Below are 9,022 nucleotides of genomic sequence, written 5' to 3'. Positions count from 1 at the left end.
GAAAATTCTCTAACATGTGGAAAGCAAGATTAAAGTACATTTTCAGTGAGGGCAGTAGATATTAAATGGAAAATACTGGGTGAGACCTTGAAACCTTCTTGAGGAACAATATGAACAAAGCATGGGCAAACGGTTGTAAAATGTTTTCCAGAGATTCTTTCTGATGGTGTGAAATGCAAAAAGTTGCTGAAATTTATTTACTAATCTATTTATTTTCCTGACAGTTTATGACTTGAAGGAAAATCTTAAGAGTAATAAAGACCAGTAAGTTTGTTTAGAGACATCAATGAGTGGAAGATCATGCTGCTTAAGGAAGAGTGACTGTCTTTAGATCAGTACCTTCTCTTGTCTTTTGAATATCAACTTCCACTCTGTAACTCTCAGTAAGACAGAAAGATCTTTTGTGCCTGCTGTCACACTGCAGAGGGACAAAAAAAGTAGCTGGAATGGAGAGTGTACCTATGCACTGAAATATATTAGAGTCACCATTGCTTTAGACCATCCTAGATACAAGATTGCTGTTTCAAGACACAGTGGAGAATTCTGGAAAAGTAGGGGAAGACATCTTACTGACAAAGTAAAGATAATAAAGAAAACGGGCAACAAATCACATGAAAGCTTTTAAAAGTATCTTGAAAGATTACATCCAGAAAGCGGGTTGTTATAACTACTAGAAGTTTGAGAATGTTTGCCTGACTTAGATTGTGTAGATTATATTTTGCCTATATGACTTTTAATGTTTACTTTAAAAAAGAGTTAAATAAATTGCCATTGTTTAGTGATTGAGAGTCCAGTGATTGCAATAAATTAAAAACACAGGGTTTAGGATAAACATGTATAGCATGCCTTATTTATGGGCAGAAGACTAAGACCCAACATTTTTAAATGGCTTAACTCACACTCAAGGAGTAATTGCAGAATTATTTCTAAGGAGCACTTTCAGGTTTAGAAGGCAGACAGTCTCTTTTTATATGTGTGCTTAAGTCAAAGTCCTCTCAGCTTACTTCCTCAGTTCTCAAGGTAGATCTGGCTGCAGAGAAAATGAAAGGATAGTTCTGTAAAAAAGGCAGAAGAGCATTCATGAGCTTTTACGTTTTAAAGTAATACCCTTAGTGGATGTTGACAGCTTTTTTGTGGTTGTGTGCAATAGGAACACAATTCATTTACCAAATAAGAAGGCCTTGTGATGAATTCTGGTAGCATTTTTTCAAGTCATAGTCTTTCCAGTGTTCTAGGTTTCATTTTGGATCCATAGACTTAATAAAAAAAATCTTCTTCACCACAGTAAACTGGAGGAGACTACAAATATTCTGCCCTTTGTCCCTTCTGGTTCTAGAAAAAAAGTCTTAGAAATGAGTAAAAATACACTCCCTGTCTCCTCTGCTTCCGTGTTCAAGACTCCTATCTACATTCTCACACATGTTATCAATCACTCCACATCCATCTTAATAGAGTCAAACTTCACTCTCTTGCCTTTCAGCACTGTGCATACTCTACATATTCCTGTAGGTCATCAACTTTCCTAACTATCTTGGTGCTTAAAACCTTCAGCTGAAATACACTTAATCGAACAATGGCCCTAACAACCAAGCCAGGCACAATTTGTTAATGTACTTCTCTTTTCATTATAAAACAATAAATGGTGTCAGGATTGCACACATTTTTTGAAACAATCAGTAGAGATTATACCTTTCTAGGTCCAGAGGAGCTTTCTAAGGGTAGTTTTCTTGCCCCCTTCTTCAATATGTCTGAACAGATTTAAACATAACATTGTCTGAAACATTTCAGAAACTTAAGGCTCCTTGTGTAAACTGATATTCTTTAAATTGCATTGTACACATCATGCCATTACAAGCAAAAACTGATACCATGCTAGAAAGGTGAATTTTTTATGCCATGCTTGAAAGCTGAACTTTTTAAAAAAGAGATTTGAGAGAGCCAAACATCTGAAAAAGTAATTCTTTTTTTTTTAATTGTGAGGTGCCATCAGAATATTCCCATGATCCTGCAAATGTTCCACTGTTTAGGCTACAAGAGGAAGTGCACCTTCTAGTGCATCCTTTTTCGTATTTTTCCTTGGATGAACTAGTTCCAGGCAGACTTGTTTTTGAATGAGTGAATCTCCCTTTAAACAAATAGTATCTGATCTGGAGGCACCAGCTTGATCCCAAGGTCTTACTTGCTGTAATCCCAATATTCTACTTACATCAAAAATAAAACCTAAGATCCAGAACAAAGTCTTTGCTTTATAAAAACAGCAGCTGTCTGTTTATTCACACCTTCCATGGGTTGTTTGGGCCACCCAGATGAAACAGTCACAAATCAAAATGGAACTCCCATCATGCTGTTAAACACTCCCCAAAGATAAGAGCAACAGGCCTGTAACATCGATTATCTCACCAGTAAGAGACAGCAATGGGATTTCACAGTATCTTGTTCTTCTGACAGTTTGTGTTAAAATAAAACAGGTTACAGGACAAAAAAATTCAAATGTTAAAAGCCAGTCAAATCTTCATGGTTGTTGTACATAAAAACAGTGTAGATGTGTCTATAGCACACTGAAACTGAACTGATTCTAGGACTGGTTAATGACATGGAAAATGTATTTAACTTTGGTGATGGGCTTCTACTATTGCAGGGAAAAATCTCTTAATTGCTTTTGGAGAGATTTAAGTTACACATTAATTTGCTTTGTGTTCCCAGAACCGCTTTTGGAAAAAGGAAAATGCCCCAAGTCTCCCCATGAATTAGAAGTACCTCCCCCAAGTAATTTTCTCTGGAATGTTGTAAGTTAAATCAATCAATTTAATTTACTTGAGAGCTAAGCAGAAACATCAAGAAAAGAGTTTAACTGCTTGCACTAATTAGCACAACTTGCCTATGCTTTCATTAGACCAAAGATGCAACCAATGAGTCTCTAATTCACCTGGAAAACCCTTCCTGCATCACCTCCCGAAAGGGATCCATTTAGCCCTGCCATCTACCTGCTGCTTCTCCTGCTATGCACCATGACCAATATTGCAGCACTCAGTACAAGTCTCAGCTGGGGGTCTAAATTGCAGTCATCTTAACTTGTGTTTTGCAGACCAATGGGCTGGATATTGGCAAAGGTTTCACAGGGCCAGTGTGAACAACATATATTGTCATTTTGCTTTATTTAAAAGCTTTTAGAGACAGAAAGTATACCAAAAAGAGATGTTACTCCATGGGTCTGCCTTTTCTTATTTTTTTCCATCATGTATACTGTATGCATTGTCATATGTGCTGAGAACTCATATATTCACTGTGTCGGTAGTAATAGTCCACATTATTGTTGTAGGACATGATGAACAAGTTTCCAATTATTTGGGCAGTGATACACCTAAACTCATTGATTTGTGTATGAATTTATACATACAATGGTGTTAATGATATTTCTTATTTCCAGTGAGACTCAGCCAAGAAAATAGTGTGCATTGCTATTTTTTTTATAGTCTTTCATTCAGTAGCAACATTGCTATTCAGTAGTAATAGAAGTATCCAACAACATCCCATAGTGTATGGCAGAAGTAACAATATCTAATACTGGGTACACAAGAAGAAATAAATTTATCAGTGTGGCAAAAAAATAGTTAAGAGACTAATCCTTTCCTCTCTGCTTTTTCCAGATAAGTATAAACCCATGATGAAGAAAGGTTAGAAAATTAGTATTGCATGTTCTATTTTAGCTTTTCTTTAACCAATAAAAAGTCCAAACAAGTAAAGTAAAAATAATTTCTACCTTTTTTCATCATGTGGAAAAAAATAGAAAATAGTATTTTTGGTGTGCCTAAGGTTCAGAAAACAGAAAGTAAATAAAAAGAAACCAAATATTTTCATTACAGGAAGGATTCTGAACAGGGAATTTTTTGAATTCTCAGCATTGCTAGTGATGGTTCAAAATAATAATTGACACCAAAACGCTCCTTTTAACTGCAATTTGAAGAATTTATTGTACATGACCTAAGGCCTAAATTGCAAGATTCCATCACACCTGGATCTGTCTTCAGTTTAACAGGGTAGAGGGTCCTTTGTGTGATAAGTTCATATAATGAATAAACAGTCTATGAATAAGAAAATAATGATACCAAATGGAATTGTGACATTTCTTAGAAACGTTGTTCATTCTTCACATTTTCTTCTTTAACATTTTAAAGATTTTAGTCTCAAATAATTATTTGTTTCCAGGTGTGACCATGGTTGTAAGTGACAATTTTGGCTGGTCTCTGGCTTCATTCACAGTCTTTTCTAATGGGTGTGCTTTCCCTTTCCACTCTTATGTAGCATTAGTAACATTTCTTTTAAAAGAAGACAACTTGACACTGCAGATCTGGCTAGAGGCCTGCTGCACAGACTTTCTGAGCATTTGTTCTCACTTGTCAGAGTGATTCTTACCATCCATGTTTGAATCTCAGCAGTCTACATGGCCTCCAATGTCACAGGTCACTGTTCCCAGGCACAGTTATAAGAATCATACATGAGGAACAACCTCCCATAGTTTTTATTAAATAATATGATAGCAGCATAATCTTCTTTTATTCCTTTTTTTTTTTTTTTCCCCTAGGGAAGCTTTCGTAAACTTCCTATCAGTGTTTCTAAGTCTGCATAACACAAGACAGCCGTGTGGCTCTCCACTTTCAATGTGATTTTGAAGGCAGGCTCTGGAAAGTTGATAACATATTTCACGACCTTCGTGTCTGGAAGCAGTTTCCCCTGATTGAAGTCATATAAGTTCAGCTAAGTTGGAGTGTGCTGTAAATATTTATCTGGCAGTCTGACATATAAAGTTGTTCTGAAATTACAAAGTACATTCCTGTCTTTCATGTATTATTACCACTTTTTTCAATACACTTGTGAGTGATATTATTTAGAGAACCTTCTATAAGTGACTTATCATTGCTTGTTAAAGTTCTCACACCCTGTTGTTCAGTCATTTTTTTAGGATGGTAGCTCTTGAGTTGTATCACTTCCCTATCTTTTAAAACATAAATGTGAGATTACTTCAGAAGTGCAACAAGAATTTATGCAGTGAGGTAAGCATGGGTAGCACATTTCATTTTAAAATCTGGGTTTGTGGCACTTATTTCCTCGTAGGGCTCCAGATGCTTTCTATTGCTGGCAAATCTATGGTGTTGACAACTTCTCTAATCATTAGGTCGTTTATCATTACCTATCAAATAATTATATATAAAGTAATGCTTCTGGGTAGAAATTCTTTCCCAGAGGCAGAATTAATTCTGCTCCAACTTCTCCTGTATTTCCTTCGGTTTTTTTCACTCATCTTCTAAACTGAATTTTGTGCTAAACAAGGTGCTGCATCTGAAATGTACTTTTTTTTTTCTTTACAGAGGTATAAGACAGGTTCAGTAAAGTCAGTGTTAGGATGAATTGCGCACTGCTGCTGAGATCTTAGTTGGAGTCCTTTCAAGTCCAAATATAATTTTGGTTTTTGCAATTGTATTTTGCAAGGCTTCTTAGTGTGCTTGAACGTGAACTGTTTCTCTGTGTTTGTGAATAGCTTTCATGGGAAGAGGAAGGAAGGAAACGGAGGTGACAAATCAGCTAGTTTCAGCAAACAATTCTAATTTGTACCGTTTCAGTTGAAGCAATCAGTGCTGGGTTGAAATAGCTGCGAACAGCTTCCCTGCCACGTTGTTTTTCCAAGGCCAGAAGCTATTACAGTCCCCCGAATCCATGTTACAAAAGCCTTGTCACTGAGAACACTGAGAGTTACTGACTGCAATGTGCAATTCCTCTCAACGTTGTAACTGGAGATAGTTTACCCTCATAATAATTAATGCTAGGAAGATATCCCTGGCTTACATACATAAGACAAATGTTGGCTCATAGTAATGGGTTAAGATTTTGTTCTGGTTTTTTATTGTTGATTTTAAAAATAATTATTTAAATTACATAAAAACCAGTAATTATTCTTAGAAGCCTACCTCGGGCTAAATTAGAAGAATAATTTCTCCTTCAATCCTGACTGTTAGCAAATATAAACTAATCTGGAAACATTAGGAGAGAGTATTAAAATGTAAAATACCTTTCATTTAGTTCAAAGCACTAAATGTAGTCATTAATGCAGATGCAACCTAAAGAAACATAATGTACAAGGAAAAATTGCATGATTAATTTGTAAAAAAAAAAAACCAATGCAACAATAATTCTGTGTAACTAGAGCATAAATTCACACATTACAAGTTTAAAACTGATTAAAATGTGGTCAAATACTTCTAAGACAATATAAGGCTTATGTTTCTGGAGAAAACAAATTGGTTGTTTTATGGTAACTCTGTGTGCAGAAAGATGAGGACTTTCCTTTGGTCCTTTGCTTTTCAGCTGAGAGAGAACTGAATAGCTGCAGAACTAAACTACTTTGTTAACAACTATTTGGACCAACCAAATAAAAAATTGCTTTCTGCAGCTCAGAATGGTTGGGCAGAATGGTGACTGATCGCCAAACCTACAGAGACTATGAAAACTATAGTGGGGAGAGGAGGGAAAGAGTCTGAAATTCTTTCCTTGTTTTGTTTAACAGCAGCAACATAGGCACTTCTGAGATAGTATCACCATATTTGATATTCTAGACTGATGTATAATAGTGTCATTTGATGTTTTACACTCTATATTGCAGGGCTTTGCTATTCTGGATTCTTAGGCATGAAAAAAAAAACCCTTAAGAAAACCACCTGCTGATACATATATAAATAGACCATTTTTGGCCATGTAAAAGAGATTGCCTTTGAGAGGATGCAAGAGTCTGTCTGTCTTCTTAGCTGACTGCAGTCTTTTGTGAAATTTACAAGAAAATTATGTTTTGATTAAAAAAAAAATCTTCTAACTAATTATGCATTAAATTTCTAAAAATTAAATGAAAAATGCTGCTTTTCAACATTGGTACAAATTGCACTTGACTTTTAAAGGAAGCACATGTTCAGGAATATCACTGCTGAAAACCTTAAACTCTCAAACAGAAAACAATATGTGTAATGACCCATTGCTATGGCTTTATAAAAAGCTGTGCGTTGTCAGGGTGATAACTCACCCATGTCTGATTCTGCAAAGGGAATCCCAGTAGTGACACCGTTTTCCATCCAGGTTTTTTGTGTTTCTGTGGAGTAAAGCATACTTGATCAACTTATTTTCATTGGAAGGAACAGTGTGTGTGTGAGGGGAACAGACTGTCATTTGACCCAAACAAGGACAAACCACCAGTATGACCCAGCTAAGCACGTGGTCTCATATGAATAAGAGTTGAAAATTTACCTCCAAGCATATATCTTAAAGGAATTCAACACAATATTGATTCAGTATGTTGTGGAAGTTTCACGTTTCATGAAGGTATCATTCGATGACATGAATATAATCACATTAACAAGACCACAAACTGCTTAAATCAGAATGATTTGTATTGACTTTATACCCAACAGAGATGCGATGTAGTTAAAGTTATGTGTAAGGAAGACAGCTTAGGAAGTAGTTAAATGTTAAAACTGAAGATAAAAAACTAGGATCTTGGTGTTCTGTTCTTGGCACCGTTACAGTGTTGATATGGGATGTTTGGCCAGTCACTAAACCTCCCTATGCTTTTCCTGCACCTTTTGTTACTGAGATAGACTGAGGTTTTATTTTCTCTCTTATCATATTTGACTGAGGATTTATTTTCTCTCTTATCGTGTTTATAAAGTGTTTTGCAACTCTGAAGAGGGAAAATAAGCATTACAAGTGTAAAGTTATAAGGTTATTACGCTATTTATGTAATTCTACCCATTTATTTCAGTCAATGAAAAGCCTTACAGCATAAGACTATGAATTTTTAGCTGAGCTAGTAGATACCATATGACAGGCAGAATATGTTTGTTGCTGTGGTTCATATCTATCTCACTGAAAATATCTGATGCTGTTTTTTGTCAAAAGCAGATTATGAACAAGATAGAGCCAGTTTCATCCAAAAGGTTGATCTCTGTGTTCCAAAACAGAGTTCTGTGTTCACACAGTGGTGGGGAAGACTAATGCAATAGATGGCTTTCTTGACTGTTGTTATGCCACCACTACAGTATTAACAGTATTTCAGTTTAATCACTTTGCAGAAGTGTAACAGATAGAAGGTACATCCAATAAATCATCTTCATTTGCATTGTGATGTATTGGCACTACTATGAAATTATTTTATTTACTTCAAGTAGTCATTGAAGTATAAATATTTGTACTAGGCAGAGTAAGATTTGTGTGTGATTCGTAACAGGAACAGTGTTTAACAGTAAAACATCTTTGTTTCCGTCACTTAGGTCTCTGCACTTTGTCTGGTGCTAAGATTTCAAGCCTTTGGGATCCTCTTTGATGTAAGTATAATCCTTTCTGGATCACTCTTCTTCAAAATTAGGTAATTCACTGGTTTATACAGGTATTCTACTGCTTAAAGCAAAATTTTAGTATTTTTACTCCTACTAGTCTTAGTTAAATAATTATACTATTACAACTGGGGTTGTAGACAACACAAACAAAGGCATCAGGTTGAGTGCTCGAGAGCAACTAAGTTAATGTTTTATTTACATTTCATATGTGATAAATACTTGCATATCTGTCTCTATTCAAAGAGAATCTGAGATCTTGTAATATTGCAGACATACAGAAATATATCTTTTCTTACTGTATGCTTCTCCTATATTGCTGTTTGCTATCCCTGCTTTTACTCTGGTAGTAATTTCATTAGGATGTCCTAATTAAACACTTGTCACATATCAGCACTGGTAAGGCACTGCATTCTTGTTGCATGCAGTACAGAATCGCTTTTTTCTTAAAGAGGAAAAGAAAGAAAGAAAACGAAACAAACAGACTCAAAATTTAGTAAGTTTAAATGTTGAAACATCTTCACATTAGTAACAGGAGAGGTTAAAACTTATCTCAGAGATCATGCCACTGTTTTAAAATGTGTGATCTAGCGTTTCCTTGTGTCAGTAGCACTCCTGTAAACTACAGGCTCCGCTTGCCCTGAGCAAAC

The sequence above is a fragment of the Numenius arquata genome, chromosome 3, assembly GCF_964106895.1.
Source record: "Numenius arquata chromosome 3, bNumArq3.hap1.1, whole genome shotgun sequence".
Taxonomy (NCBI): Eukaryota; Metazoa; Chordata; class Aves; order Charadriiformes; family Scolopacidae; genus Numenius; species Numenius arquata.
Note: the sequence above shows the minus strand (reverse complement) of the source record.